General features: G+C 39.4%; 1 protein-coding gene across 2 annotated transcripts in view; it reads right to left on the bottom strand.

Moving 5' to 3' along the window:
* ALN (allantoinase) overlaps positions 1–16,759 on the bottom strand; it is a 538,476-nt gene that overhangs the window by 90,520 nt on the left and 431,197 nt on the right. The window lies entirely within an intron of this gene.

Here is a 16,759-nt window from a genome sequence, read left to right as displayed (position 1 = left end):
ATAAAAACAATTTATTCTGCCAATTTTCAAATTCCTGAAAAGCATGTGATACAATCCCAAGGACACATTTCTAGGAAAAGATGGGAGAAATTGGAATACCTACAAATACTATATCCTAAAGGAATAAAAATGAGAATAGAGGAAGGATGGGCAGGAGCGATTAATATCAACATTAAGTTTAAATAAGGCATTCCATAGCCCACGAACCTCATCCAAACATACACAGGCAAGCTTAAACAACAATTAGGGGGATGCTCAGGACCAAAATTAAAAAAGCTAACAACACTCTTCCTGTATGTAGACGACATAAGTCCTTCCCGGAATATCAATTATATCAATAAAAGGCAAGCTTCCTAGTTTATCTTTAGTAAACACTTGGGGATATCAATGAATGCAGAAAAAATATTGTGACTATAAAAAAGCTTGGTCTATAAGGCAATCTATGAATGTTTTACCTAAAGGGATCACACATAAAAATCACTTGGAAAGGACTTCCCATCAGATTAAATTGATGCACAACACATAATAACAAAATAGTGGAGGATGAAGAGTGTTTTTAGGGTTACAGATTAAGGGCAGAGGCAACTTGGACACTGCAAACAAAGAAGGTACTCCGCTGTCCGAGTTAGTCTAGTTCAACTATAAAATTGTGAATTATTTGAAGTATATAAGAAAAAGCAGGTAAAAGATATGGAAAACAAAAGAAGTTCACCCACAGCACAAGCAAAATAAAGTCCAAACCAACTTACTCTATACTACAGTTCTAGGTCAACATGATCCTGTTGGAGATCGAAGTGATCTATATATTTTTTCATATGGAAGAACTGATATAAACACATAGGTAACATGAATAAATGCATCCACAAAAAGTCTAGAATGCATGATCGAGAAAATACAGCATAAGATGGTTGGCCAAACAGGGAAATTATGGCTTCCTATAAGATTCATTATCAGAAAGCAATTAACAAAAAAACCTTAAATTGGAATTGAAATTTATATTAATGTCCACTAAAGAGCATAATAAGTAAACAAGACTAACGATCACAACGAGCAATAGTAGCCTACCCAAAACAGCAAGTGACCCTCCTAATATGAGATGAAATGAAGAATAAGTACAAGAATAACTAGACATGAAATGACATAACCAGAAGTGTATAAGTAGGTTATTCTAGAAGGAAATACATTAAGAAAAATTGGCATTTTTTTTCTCCAAACAAAATTTACGCATTCCCTTTGCCAACTACTATTTCCTCTGCTCCACCATTGATGATCACCAAATCTTTCGAGGAACATGCAGTGTACTCTGTGAACAAGTCCTGCCTGTTGGTGAAGTGTCGTGATACCCTTGAATCAATGTACCAAGCAAATAACCTGTGGTGATCAACTTGCTTTCTGGCCACAAAGGCAAAGAAGATGTGTTTGTTTTTGATAGATATGGTAACATTGGACAAGTGCTCTAGTCTAGTGTCAGAGAGGCTAAGGAACACAAGGACTCCAAAACCCAGAAAAGGTTTCGAGATAAAATACTTAGAAACTCCTCAATTAAATTAAATGATCAATAATTAAAAAGTTCCAAAGTCCAACTTAGGATAATTGATTAATTAATGGACATTAATTGAGGAAATCGATTTTGCTCTAGAGACTTCCAAAAAAAGTAATTTGATGGAGTCTAAGATCATCTGAACCATTGATTATGATTAGATCTTGGCCGTTGATGCTCCAACGAGAGATTATATGAGCAAGTCGATGGGATTCCTTCAGGGGAAACTACTAGATCAAGGGCAATGAGAGACTTAGTCCACTGTCACCTCAGCTAAGAGTCCCTACTCTTTATGGACATTCACTGATGGGAGGAGACTCGGCATATGGAAAGTCACTTGTGAAGGATGAAACAACAAATGGATGTGAAGTGACCTTAATGATCCTTTTCCTAGAAGGAGGTCAATAATAGAGCTTGCTTGCTCTTTAAGAAAGGTACAAATATTTCTAGGAGAAGGAGGTGAGGATATAAGGGCTAGGTTGAGGGGATATGACTTGTAAAGGATTTTCCCAATCCTTATTGAACTTGGTATCCAAAGTGGTTCTTGAAGACTTAACTTTTCAAAGGTATGGGACCACACAGGACCAAGTGGACCCAACCTAGGTTAAGGGGAGGGAGTTTAGCAACCAATGATGATCTTAACCTAGACAAGGAAGGGGAAAGGATCAAAACAAGAATTTCTACTTAAAGGTGTCAAATTGATCCTATGAAGTACTAACCTAGGCAACACCAGGGCAAAGTTTGACTTAGAGCTAGGGCTTGGGATATCTCACAATCCCACTATCGAAATTTCTTCAAATTTGGAGGAGACCTTGAGGACACACCAACACAGTAGAGGCTAGGAGATCGAACTTTTTTTATAGCTATTTTGTTGGGAAAATGATGCCCTAGGTGACCCAACTTGACTAGAACTAGAAGAGAAGGGAAAAGGTGAAGAAAAATTGACCACCTATTTGTAGACCAGTGCCTAATCCCTTGGGCAGAATGGAGTCTAAGAGAATAATGAGAAAGGACTTCGTTTCTCGGTCAAGGACGTCTCAAGGACTACTTCGCTTAGCCTTTAGGGCAAGAAGAAGTGACCTCAAAGCTTTATACTTCACTTTCAAAAAGAGATGGCTTATCAAGATAAATTCAATGGTAGAATTATCCCTAGGAGATTTCATTCAACATACATGACCCATACATTGAGAGATGGTATATAGAAACAATAATTCCACAATTTTGCAATTATATAATGCAACAATTAGCCCTAGTATAGTGAAAATCCCATTCAAGTTATGGTATGTTCTATGCTTATAACAGTTTACTTCTTTTCCTTATTATATTCCACAGATTAGCAATCACATGTACATAAAGTAAAGTGCAGATAGAACATTAAACAATTGACAGAAAACAAGCCAAGAAAAGAGGCACAAGATGTGGTGGCTAGCCAGGGACAAACCCCATAATGTGTGGGGAAACCCTTTGATCAAATCTTCTTTTATCTTCAATAATTCAGCAGAGAGAAATAGTACAATAAATCTGATTCATATCAGCAGTAGCAAACCCTAGATCAGCAGCATCAGCATTAGTGGCATCATTATCAAACTAGGGCAGATGATATCTCACAAACCGACCATCGGATTGACTTCATTCCACCACCAAAAGTTTCAGCTTCTAGAGGAGGTTCAGATGAACCTACAGCGCAGTTCCAAAGAGGAGATCTTCTAGGCCACGCAGGTCAATCTTTACTTCTGCAGTTGCAGCTTCAGTTTCAGCAGTTTCCGGCTTCAAACTAGGGCAGTCGATATCTTGCAAACCGTTCGTCGGATTGACTTCATTCCACCACCAAAAGTTGCGGCTTTCAGAGGAGGTTCAGATGAACCTACAGCGCAGTTCCAAAGAGGAGATATTCTAGGCCACGCAGGTCAATCTTTACTTCTGCAGTTGCAGCTTCAGTTTCAGCAGTTTCCGGCTTCAAACTAGGGCAGTCGATATCTTGCAAACCGTTCGTCGGGTTGAATTCATTCCACCACCAAAAGTTGCGGATTTCAGAGGAGGTTCAGATGAACCTACAGTGAAATTCCAAAGAGGAGATCTTCTAGGCCACGCAGGTCAATCTTTACTTCTGCAGTTGCAGCTTCAATTTCAGCAGTTTCCGGCTTCAAACTAGGGCAGTCGATATCTTGCAAACCATTCGTCGGATTGACTTCATTCCACCACCAAAAGTTGCGGCTTTCAGAGGAGGTTTAGATGAACCTACAACGCAGTTCCAAAGAGGAGATCTTCTAGGCCACGCAAGTCAATCTTTACTTCTATGGTTGCAGCTTCAAATTCAACAGCGTCCGGCTTCACATGTGTGAGAGAGAGACCCATTTCAGCGCAGTAGAGAATAGACTCATTTTTGCGCAGTAGAGAGAGAGAGAGAGATGTGATGATATGAGTGAGTGCAAATGAGGAAAAGTCCTCTTTTATTTATACACAATGTTGGTGGGTGAATAGACGCGACTGTTGGGCTTCTGAGCCTACATGAGTTGTAGGTCGGCTTGATAATAATTCCATAATCAAAATAAATTTATATCTCCATGAATACTTATCGAAATTGGATGATATTTATATCGATCCTACACCTCTCGACGAGAGGAATCTAATAAAAATATTATCAGCCATGAATAAGATGACCCACATGAAGTTTTGCCCTGGTTGCCAATTTTAACACTCCCTCTCAACCAGGGAGAACTTCATATGCAATCTGTCTATCGGTCGTTACTATTCATCCATCAAATGCACTGCCCTATACAGCCTGACCCTTGCCCTGCTCTGCTCTATTCTGCTTGTTCTGATTGTCTTGTTCTGCCCTGTACTGATCAGTATTGTTTTGCTCTATTCTGCTCTGCTCTTGCATTGTTCTATTCTGCTCTGCTTTTGTCCGAATTATGAAGGAGAAGAAATGATCAAGGATGTATCATACTGACTCAAAGTCAGTCTCAGAGTATGTACCACTGGTCCCAGACCAGTCTCAACCAACCCGAAGTCAGCATCATAGCGAGTACAACTCCATTGGTCCTAAACCAGTATCATCCTCCACTGACTCAAAGTCAGTCTCAGAGTGCGTACCACTGGTCCCAGACCAGTCTCAGCCGACCCAAAGTTAGCTTCATAGTAAGTACCACTCCTACCACTGGTCCCAGACCAGTATCGCAGTCTTAGAGAGTGTACCACTGGTCCCAGACCAGTCTCAATCGACCCGAAGTCAGTGTCATTGTATGTAGCACTCTCACTGGTCCCAGACCAGTACTGCACTGACAAGAAGTCAGTCTCAGAGTATGTACCACTGGTCCCAAACCAGTCTCAACCGACCCGAAGTCAGCGTCATAGTATGGTACAACTCCTACCACTGGTCCCAGACCAGTATCGCAGTCTCAGAGAGTGTACCACTGGTCCCAGACCAGTCTCAACCGACCCGAAGTCAGTGTCATACTATGTACCACTCTCACTGGTCCCAGACCAGTATTGCACTGACACGAAGTCAGTCTCGGAGTATGTACCACTGGTCCCAGACCAGTCTCAACCGACCCGAAGTCAACGTCATAGTATGGTACAACTCCTACCACTGGTCCTAGACCAGTATCGCAGTCTCAGAGAGTGTACCACTGGTCCCAGACCAGTCTCAACCGACCCGAAGTCAGCGTCATAGTATGTACCACTCTCACTGGTCCCAGACCAGTACTGCACTGACACGAAGTCAGTCTCGGAGTATGTACCACTGGTCCCAGACCAGTCTCAACCGACCCGAAGTCAGCGTCATAGTATGGTACAACTCCTACCACTGGTCCCAGACCAGTATCATTGATCCCAAATCAATGGAGGTCATCCTAGCGTAGGGAGTACGGTAGATACAACGATGCGTACATAGGTACTACTATGGTCCCTAACTTCATTTCCCTGCTCACTAATCAGATGAGAGGTACTTCCCATGAGTCCCAGACTGCATGGGTAGGAAGCCTCGACAGGAGAAGTAATCAATCTTGTCCTCACAGGAGAACACATCAATCCTGCTACAATTGCCATGGAGAAAACATCAATCCAGGCCTCACAGGAGAACTAATCATCCTGCTACACAGGAGAGCGAATCATCCTGTTCCACAAGAGAGCGAATCATCTTGTCCCAGTGCGCACCACCAGGGGAGGGTGAGTCACCCTGTGGTCGTATGTTGTTCCAGTAAGAACCGCAAGCCCTCAGAGCTCTCGGAGCTCAATGTATGCAACATGTAGGACCCTTGTACAAGGGTTTCTTGCCAACTCCAAGTCGTTTGGGAAAATCACAGATTAGATCTTTCCTCGGGGCTTTGACAAGGTGTATCAACCTGTACATCATCTTAATGCGATGGAGCCTACTTGCTCATCAACTTACCATATCCCAGATGATGTCTATCTACTGGAGCAATCGACGAATACGGGATTCCTCAATAATCGAATCCCACCTCTGGTTGTTATAGAGAATCACAGTGGTATCCAATGTAAATCCAAACAGCTCACTGAAGAGCTTTCGAAACCAGACTGCCTCACACGAGGTCATGCTAACAACAATATATCCTGCTTCGGCGGTGCTCAAAGTCACCGACTTCTGCATCCTGCTCATCCAGGATATCGAAGCAGATCCCAAGTTGAAACAGCACCCGGAAGTGCTCTTACGGTCCACCACACTGTCTGCCCAATCAACATCAGTATATCCAAGTAGTCTCACATCTCCGGCAGTGTATCTTAAATTCTTAATCCATGAGAGATTGTGTCCTGAAGACATCTCAGAAGATTCATGGCATCAATGCAGTGAGGCTCAACCAAATATGAGCTCATAGTGCTAACTGCAAAACATATGTTCGGACGGAGGTTCACCAAGAACATCAATGCGAATGAGTTTTTGAAACTCAGAGGCATTTCCCAAGTCTGGTCCGACATCACTACCATATAACTTCTAAAAGTTAAGATCCTCGAGGTAGTCACAGGCTTGCAGTCCATCATACCAAATCTTTCCAATATCTTTACCACATATTTTCCTTGAGATAGGAAAATTTCCCTTGGCTTCTGCCATACTTCAAGTCCTTGGTCCTTCATTTCAAATTCAGAAGCCAGCTCCCTCTTACATTTGTGAATGAGAGGGTCTGCACCTGTTAGAAAGAGGTCATCCACATACAACACCAGTATGAGAGGCTTGTCATCTTCAACCTTAAAGTAAAGGTTAGGATCGGCTTCACTCCTAGTAAATCCTAGCTTCATCAAGTAGCTATCGATCCTCTCATACCATGCTCGGGGTGCTTGCTTCAGCCCATAGAGAGCCTTCTTCAACCTGCATACATGAGATTTTCAATCATAAATCTCAAATCCTTCAGGTTGCTCCACATAGACCTCTTCTTTGATAGAACCATGCAAGAACGCGGTCTTGACATCCATCTGATGTAGGTTCCATCCTTGTGAAGCCACAAGGGCTATGATCAAGCGGATGGTCGTATATTTGGCAACATGTGCAAATATCATAGTCTATACCTTCCTTCTAGGATAAACCACGAGTAACAAAATGAACCTTATACTTTTCCATACTTCCATTTGCTGCATGCTTTATCTTGTAAAGCCATTTTGAAGTAACAATTGTCTTGTCCAGGGTCTGGGAACTACTTCCCAGACATCATTCTCCATAATAGACTCATATTCTATGGTCATAGCATCCTTCCATAGTTAATGCTTGACGACATCTGAGAATGATGAAGGCTCATTTTGAATGATCGTGCTCATGATGGTCAGGTATCCCTGATACCTGTTAAGTTTCTTACTTTGATGGAAGGTTCCTCAAGGTGCAGCATGTCCTTCAGCGTCATCAAGTATCCCCCCAAGCCATGAAGGCCTCTTCCTAGAAGAGGAAGGTTCATGTGGAGGAGGATCAATCAGATCCATGGGTTCTTCTACATCAGGCATTGATTCATCATCCTTTTCTTTCGGTTCCCTGGTGTCGGCTTCTTGAGAGCTCCTCAAAGTTGGAAGATTGTTCACCTTGCTGAGAGCCATATCTTTGTCAAAGGTGACATTATGACTGATCACGACTTCCCTTTGACCGGTGGTGAACATTTCTTCAGGAGTTTAGGAACCCAATGCTTGATGAGGGGATCGATTTTTTACATATACGGCGGTGATTGTAGTTTCAGCCCATAGAAACTTCGGAAGTCTTTGATCATGTAGCATGGTCCAGACAGCTTCCATCATCGTGCGGTTCTTCCTTCCCACCACACCATTCTGCTCAGGAGTATGTGGTGTAGTAGTCTCCCTCTTAATGCCAACCTCAGGTATGCCTGAGTGAACCAATTGTAATATATCAGAGGTCTTGCTTTGGCTTGAGGGGAATGGTCCCTTTTTGAGCTTTCCTTTGCAACATCCTGGACATACACCTTCTTTCTCTACTCAGAATTCGGGCATCCCTGTCACCATTTGTCTTACACCGAGTATAGCTTTATAATGAAGGGGGGCAAACCTCTAATGCCAAAGTTCGAACTGAAGAGATGTGTCATAAGACATGACATCTAGCAGACTTTCATCGACCTGATATAATGAATCAACACTAAACCCAAGAGTAAAGGCATCTTTAACATTATTTTTCCATAAACATACCTTGCCATTATTGAAGGTTACCTTGTAGCCTTTGTCTTCCATTGCCGAGATGGACACTAGGTTCTTTTTGAGGTCAGGTACATCCGGACTTTCTAGCCTTCTTGAATGGTTGTCCTCTTCCTCGATCCCCAGCTCTCCTCTTACCTTTGCTGTTGAATTTGTCATTCCTTTGATTTTCCATCAGAGGGATTTTGATCATCGTCCCGATGTGAGTCCTTTCTATCAGGGCACTCCCTTGCATAGTGACCTGCTTTATCGTAGATGTAACATCGTCCTTTTCTTCCACCCTTAGGTCTAGCCTTTCCTTTTGATTGAGAAGAAAAGGCAGCAGGAGGACCTTTAGGCATGGGCATTTCTTGCTCTTCTTCCCTTGTTTCTTCTTGAATGCATCTAGCCATTAATTCCTCGAAACCAGGAATTACATTATAGTTCAGAAGAGTAGTCCTAAACATGTACCATTCGGATGGTAATCCTCCAAGAGTCGTGAGTGCCATTTCCCAGTATCGTAGATTTCCTTGGAGGTGTCGAGTTCAGAGACGTAGGCCACCAAGTGCTTGTCGATAGAGTCCCGGATGATCTTCTATTTTGACTTCTTCGATTTTCCATTTGTTCCATGCAACAGCGGATGCATTTGATGGAGGCTCAACAATATTGCCTCTTGCATGGTCCAACACTCCTGGATCTTCTAGGGTTAGATTGATAGATATCTTCCATGCGTGATAGTCATCTTTCTAACGGAGCTTGTCTTTGGCAGGAAAGAGTGTTGAAGACCCCATAGTTCTTTTAGGATAGCCTTACCAATCTTCTCTTTGGTGATTGCTCTTACTCTTGCTCAGACTTTGTCTTCACCTTAACTCTGATCCCATGTTAAGTTATGGTATGTTCTATGCTTATAACAGTTTACTTCTTTTCCTTATTATATTCCACAGATTAGCAATCACATGTACATAAAGTAAAGTGCAGATAGAACATTAAACGATCGACAGAAAACAAGCCAAGACAAGAGACAGAACCAAACCGACCGTTTTAACCGATAAGCGGTAACCAGTTACCGGTCTAACCGGCCGGTTAGCAAGCCCGCCGGTCTAAACCGGCCAAAAAACCCGATTTAAATGCTGATTTCTCCATTTTTTTGCCCTAACCGGTGAAAACCGGCCGGTTTAGGACGGAACCGGCCGGTTTGTAACAAACCGGCCAGTTTTGTCCTAAACCGGCCGGTTTTAGGCACACCCACCATAAACTTAAAAAAACATATTTTTTACTGTGTTTGAGGGGTTTTGGGGGGGAACTAAGGGTGTTTCAACCCTAACAATGTTGGCAATTAATGGTAATGTTAAATTCTTAAAGTAAAAGTGACATTTCCTTTAATTTTCATTTTCATCCTTTTACTTAAATTTTTAACATTACCATGAAATGACTCAGGATGTTTGAGAGTGGTTTCGACCTCATTGGATTTCATATGGAGAAACTAGAATTTTAGATTTCACTCAAAATTCAGCAGACTTAATGGTTTTTCAGCATTTCATGGTTTCGGGGTAAACAATAAATGCAATTAGAGCTCCAAATGATGAGAAAAACTCCTGATCTAGATCCCATTGTGTTGGACGATATTGATCCAACATCAGAATGGGTGGAGGAGACTGAAGAACATGTGTTTGAGGCTGATTTTGATATCGACATGGCTTTGGCAGGGGATGAAGCAGATTATGTGGTGGCATCAGAACCAGGATCAATAGTGGCATCAAGGAAAGGCAAAGAACCAATGGAAGGCACTAGTCATGCAGGTCGACAAACTCGTGCTTCCATTAGGTCCACTTCTATTGTCATTGGTGGCATTGATACTAAGGTTGCAGATCAGGCTGAGGCATCCTCAGACTCTGAACCAGATGATGTCTATGTAGCTCCTGATGATGATCTTGTGTCTAGTAGTGGTGATGAACTTGATGATTGATCATGTGTACTCTGTAGACTTGTAGTAGGCCAATGGCCTCATAGCTTGCAGCATTGTTTTTGGACTTTATAGGCCATTTAGAGCCTCATTTCTTATGTATTTTGCTATTTTGTTGATGATATGTATTGCACTCGGTGCCATTTTGATATATTCACCTTGTTGTCGCGCAGATTGACACGACAACGCTCAGACCGGGGGCTGTCACTCTGATCCCCGATCCCTCCGTTTAAGCCTGTCTCCCGCGGCTAAGGGGGGTAGTCCCTGTGAGGTGAAGGAGACCAACTGTCGACCAGTTGGTTTGGGAGACACGAGACACGATTAAGATAAGCACTAAAATGATTTGATTAATTTAGCAGACCAGTGCCTTAAAAGATGATTACTTGTTAAATGATATAAAAATATGGACCATGAACAGCAATCATTTATCATTGAAAGTAAGATATCTGTTAAAACCACAAAGCCTTGTAATGACCAAACCTCAACAATGATATCCAAATTTTGATCAATGCTTTAAACAACAACGAAATTAAGGATTATTAACCAGATATCAATTTCGTATCTCGATTTGAAAATTTTAGATCTCAGCATGGAAGATATAACATGAAAAACCACTGAAACTGGCAAAACTAATTTTCCACAAAATTTTAATATTTTTTTTAAATTTTTTTTTTAATCTTTTTTAAATTTTTTATTTTTCGATATTATAAAAATGAAAATTAAAAATCTAAAAATTTAAAATTTAAAATCTATTCTAAAACTAAATTATATTAAAACTAAACTATATTAAAAAAAATAAAACAAAACCTAAATAAATCTTTTTATATTTTTTATCATAAAACCAAAATAAAACAAAAAAAATTTAAATCTAATCAAATCTAAAAACATAAAACTAATCTAACAAAATCAAAACATCACATTTTTTGTTTTATATATATATATATATGTTTTTTATTTTTATTTTTATTTTTATCAAACGACATTTAATAAAATGAAACTATTTTAGAACAAAAATATTAAAATCTAAAGAAATACATAACTAAGCATAACCAAAAAAAACTAGATTAAAATCTACGTTATAATCTACGCTACCCTTCTAAACAAAATGAAACAAAACTCAAATCGAAACCCTAATTACCATTTACGCTATCTCTACCATGTAGAAAATAAACCAAAAAATAAAAATGCAGGCATACGCATATCTAAAATGCTGAACGATGAGACGTATTACGCCTAACCCTCAGCAAGAAAATCGAAACGCAGAACGCATGACTTACCTGCTATGCAAATGAGAAGTGTTTACCTGCAAATTTTCATGACCCTGCTTCGGATACAGTTCAGAAATCGACGGATTGCTATTGGAAAGCTCTCAGGCAGATGCACAAAAAAAAACTAACTCACCGCGAGACGAGAGCAACGTATCATACAGCATGCATTTTATGACTGATAAAAACACATTCGATTTACCTGTTGTGCGAATGATTGATGACGGATTCACAAATAAAACCTACGTAACTGTGGATTATGAAACGCTGGAGCTGGAGACATGATGATTTACGAATACCTTTCCGGTCTGCATGCGTTTGGATATCCCGATCCCGAATTTGAAACGCAAAATGAAAGATTGATAGCACAGTTCGACGGAGGGCAGAGTCGGTTTTACTGACCGCGGACAGATAAAAATCCTGGAAGCTTTTCGTCAGCAAGGGGTCACTCCGTTCCTCTTATCACCAAGGAATTTGTCGGCGGATGGGCTGTCGTTTGCTGGAATGATGCCCCAGTTTTTTATTTTGTTTGAAAACTGCAAACGATGATACGCAGAAACACGATTTCCTTGACGGCGGACAGATGAAGATTTCAACGACGCAGATGAAATTTCAAGAGCACTTTTCCTCAGATAACCCTGAGCCGTTAATAATTTGTAGGAATCGAAACCTGGCGTGATGGTCTGAGACAGCGTATATCAAGAATATTTTTCTCCTCTGATGCCTGTAACCTGAAATGATGAAATCACCCAAAATAATATGTACATAAAACCAAAATCAAAACCCCAATAAAAATTTTTCGTGAAAAGCAGAAATTTAAAACCCTAGATCAAAAATTTGAAACCCTGAAACAGCTGATTAATGTACAGATTTGGCCCCTTAACAGCCAGATTCGGAAATAGGCACAGAAATATTTTAAAGAAATAAAGATTCTCAAATTTTCACTGTGAAGAACTTCAGAAAATCTCTCATGCAAATTTAAAAAAAAAATAAACCGAATGATAGACCCAGGATCAAATCCAACTGGGCTCAACACAAAATGCTTGCGGGAGTTGGCTGGTTCAGCCGAGAACTTCCCCGAACGCCCACAAAATTTCCTTCAATGATGTTTTCTGCACAGCTCAAAACAACTGTCAATAAAGAGGGCAAAAATGCTGCTAGATCTCAGGAAGTAATGGAGATACCTGCCATTACTTCAGAAACCCTAACAGCACCCAAACCCCAGCAAGTGAACAAGATACCTGTGCTCACAATACTCTACAAAAAGCTATTATTAACGGCTGAAAATAACATATGCAGAAAATGAAACAATCTCACAGCATTTTAAGAGAGTAACACCAGCAAGATATGGACCCCAAAGTCTTCTTTTATTAACCAGAAACAGATTTACAATAGAGCTTCTTCAGTGTCAGACTCACAGATCCAATGATCTGAAATGACCCCCTAGCACCCTATATAAAGGAAATGATCCCAACGGCTAGTTCGAGTGATCCATGTAGAAATGATCTCGACCGTTGATGAGGATCAAGACATCTCTTGATCTCATCCGTCAATTTATTCACTTAAAATATTATTATTTTATTAGTTAGGGTTTTTGCTTTATTTTTTTTTAATTTTTTATTATTTTTTTATTTATTTCATTTTTATTTATTTTATTATTTTTATTCATTTTTTAATTTCTTAATTCATTTTAAAATGGATCATCGAACTAAGCCTTCGGAAACATCACCTAGGACCTAGGACTTAGGACTCATGAGGGGATTTAAAACATTTTTCGACCCTCAGGACCGGTGTTGAAAATATCGGTATCGGCAAAATATCGGCAAATATCGGCAAGCATAAAAAATATTTTTTTCAAATTTTTAAATATAGCCGATATTTTGCCGATATTTTCCGATATTTGCCGATATTTTGAAAATATCGCGATATTTTCTCGGCGATATATCGTTTTGCCGAAAATATCGCAATATTTCCGAATATCGCCGATATATCGCCGATATTATCAACAGTGCTCAGGACACATTACATCATGACTTTTACAATTTACATCTCAAGGGGACAAACCCACTTAATACAGACCCTCACAAATCACCCAGTTCTGCGACACAACTATAATCTAGCAGATCAACACACTAGGATATTCCTAAAGTTCTAATGACAAAATCCATCCCGGCTTTGGGGTCAGGGTTGAAGGAAAACTCTGCCGATCCATGGATCGGTGAGACGAAAAACCTTTCGGGACGTAGATTACCACTAGAAAGTTAGGTCCACCTAGGCAATTTTACATACACGACTCATGTCTGCTAAGATTATTTACAATTTATACATGCAGACTGGGTTTACAATCAAAATGATCAAGTTGCTGATGATGGCAGGATGGCACGGATATGTCGATCAGGTGCTGCCCCTTTTTGCCAAGAAAAGGGTGGTGTACTGCATGGGTAGTTGACCAGTAGAGGTCAACATCTGGCTCTACTTAGAATCCAGAATCTGCATCCATACAACACAAAAATAAGTAGCGTCCATCCAAAAAAATCAGCATATACATTAAGCACATGAAAGATAAAAGCTCTTCATTTATTAACTATCTAAAGCAGAAATAAAAATGCGGAAAAAGCAAGGAGTAGGGTTAGAAATACGATACAAAAGATGCCCCATGGCATCAGATGTGTTCAATATAGTGCATACTGAGCATTTGCCTGCTTTCAGGCAAATCTGTCGGCTGCTTGTCGGATGTGCCATGTCCAATTTTGCATATGGTAGGACTCTTTCCTATCCGAAAATCAAGCTACTCACGGCCGTCTGATGCATCAAATCTTCTTCTTATTTTCTTTCTCTTACGTTTTTTCTTTCTGACAGGTTGAATTACTGATGACCTGGAACTTTCTGTTTCAAAACTATCAGATGAAGTATGCGTGATATGTCTTTCTTTAGCCTGCATCTGATCTTTATCATTCTTAAGTCTATCCGGATCACCTTCAATTAACCACCTAATGACCTCCTCATAATAAGATGGAACTTGTTGCGGCAAATGAGAAGGCTCCTGGTTTCTCTTATCATCTGACCATTGTTGAATCTTTTGAACTTGTATTCTAATGGCATCCATCTGACTAGAGCATTCATCCCTTATAGCACTGATTTGTATGGCATGGTGTTCTTGCATGTGTTTTATTACTTTATCATTCTTTTCCTTTATGTCCATCAAGCAATGTTGCATGAAATTTATTTCTTCTTTATGATTCGCTTGCATGTCAGCCAACTGATGATCCATAATTAATAACTTGTTTTGCATAGAATCAATTTCCCTATCATGATCAGCTTTCATGGTCACCATATTTTCTTCTAAGACTGACATCTTGCTTTGCATGCTTCTAATTTCTGTTTCATATTTAGTTTTCATGGCTTCAATTTCCTTAGCATGCTGTTTTTGCATAATCTCTATCTCCCTATTACGTTTTTCAAGGTGGGTGCACAAAGTTCTCACGTCATTGACATAATTAGTTTGATTAGCCTCCATATTTTTTACCAGCATCATTAGATCTTGTATAATTTGCTTTTGCTCTTCCTTTTCATTGTCATTTGTCCCTGATTTTTCACTATCATGAACTTGGTCTGCGATATTTCTGGTGGATGACACATTCTGATCTTGAAAACTTTCTTCAACAGCTGGATTTTTTATAAGATTACTTTCTTTCTTTTGCACAATTTTAGAGGTAGAAGGCAAGCTGTTTGGACTATCATATCTATCTTTAAAAGCATTGAGAATGTCTTGTAAAGAAGTGAAAAAATCATTAGGAAAATTATTAAACCAATTCAAGGCATCACCCTCTAAAGAATGGACAAATAGACGCATCTTGAAATCTTCATGATTATACTGAGGAAGTCTACAATATATGATCATTACACAAGTAAACATGTTTAAATGCTTTCTAACAGCGACCGAATCACCACCCGAGAACTTAAATAATTTACCAATGGCTTCTTTCGGAAGATCATGGAGATTATCAGTAAAATGACATGGTTTAAATGAATAATCCATGATGAACAATAAGGGATCAAATGGATGATAGAAAGAGATTTCTGCTCAAGAAAATTAAGAGATGAAAGAAATGGAGTCGCCACTTGAACAATGAATCTGATTCTAGGATTCGAAAAGTAACCACAAGCAGATATGAGGAAAGCTTCTTGTCTGGGAAAAATGAGAAAGTGGAGTCGCCACCCAAACAAGAAACAAACCAAAGAGATGCTACTGATATGGCGAAAAATAACGCAATAAAAGATCCAAATGATAACCCAAAAGGTTGATTTTGCCAGCTCAAAATGAGAGATGAGAAATATGAGAAGATGAATGTCGATGAAACTCCAGGAACAGAAAAACTCTGTCCCCGGCAACGGCGCCAAAAAATGTTGGCGTTGCCGGGCCAGATGAAGAGATAAGAAATGAGAAAAATGATTTGTCGTTTGAAACACCGAGAAAAAGTGTCCCCGGCAGCGGCGCCAAAAAATGTTGGCGTTGCCGGCTCAAACGAATGATAGACAGATGAATGATGAATGATGAAAAGATGTTGAAACACCAAGGACAGAAAAACTCTATCCCCGGCAACGGCGCCAAAAAATGTTGTCGCGCAGATTGACACGACAACGCTCAGACCGGGGGTTGTCACTCTGATCCCCGATCCCTCCGTTTAAGCCTGTCTCCCGCGGCTAAGGGGGGTAGTCCCTGTGAGGTGAAGGAGACCAACTGTCGACCAGTTGGTTTGGGAGACACGAGACACGATTAAGATAAGCACTAAAATGATTTGATTAATTTAGCAGACCAGTGCCTTAAAAGATGATTACTTGTTAAATGATATAAAAATATGGACCATGAACAGCAATCATTTATCATTGAAAGTAAGATATCTGTTAAAACCACAAAGCCTTGTAATGACCAAACCTCAACAATGATATCCAAATTTTGATCAATGATTTAAACAACAACGAAATTAAGGATTATTAACCAGATATCAATTTCGTATCCCGATTTGAAAATTTTAGATCTCAGCATGGAAGATATAACATGAAAAACCACTGAAACTGGCAAAACTAATTTTCCACAAAATTTTAATATTTTTTTTTAATTTTTTTTTTTTTTAATCTTTTTTCAATTTTTTATTTTTCGATATTATAAAAATGAAAATTTAAAATCTAAAAATTTAAAATTTAAAATCTATTCTAAAACTAAATTATATTAAAACTAAACTATATTAAAAAAAATAAAACAAAACCTAAATAAATCTTTTTATATTTTTTATCATAAAACCAAAATAAAACAAAAAAAATTTAAATCTAATCAAATCTAAAAACATAAAACTAATCTAACAAAATCAA

The sequence above is a fragment of the Pinus tabuliformis genome, chromosome 9, assembly GCF_031772625.1.
Source record: "Pinus tabuliformis cultivar Carrire ecotype Pingquan chromosome 9, CPIR1, whole genome shotgun sequence".
Lineage (NCBI taxonomy): Eukaryota > Viridiplantae > Streptophyta > Pinopsida > Pinales > Pinaceae > Pinus > Pinus tabuliformis.
The sequence above is the reverse complement of the archived record's forward strand: the minus strand, read 5'-3'. Positions and strand labels throughout refer to the sequence as shown.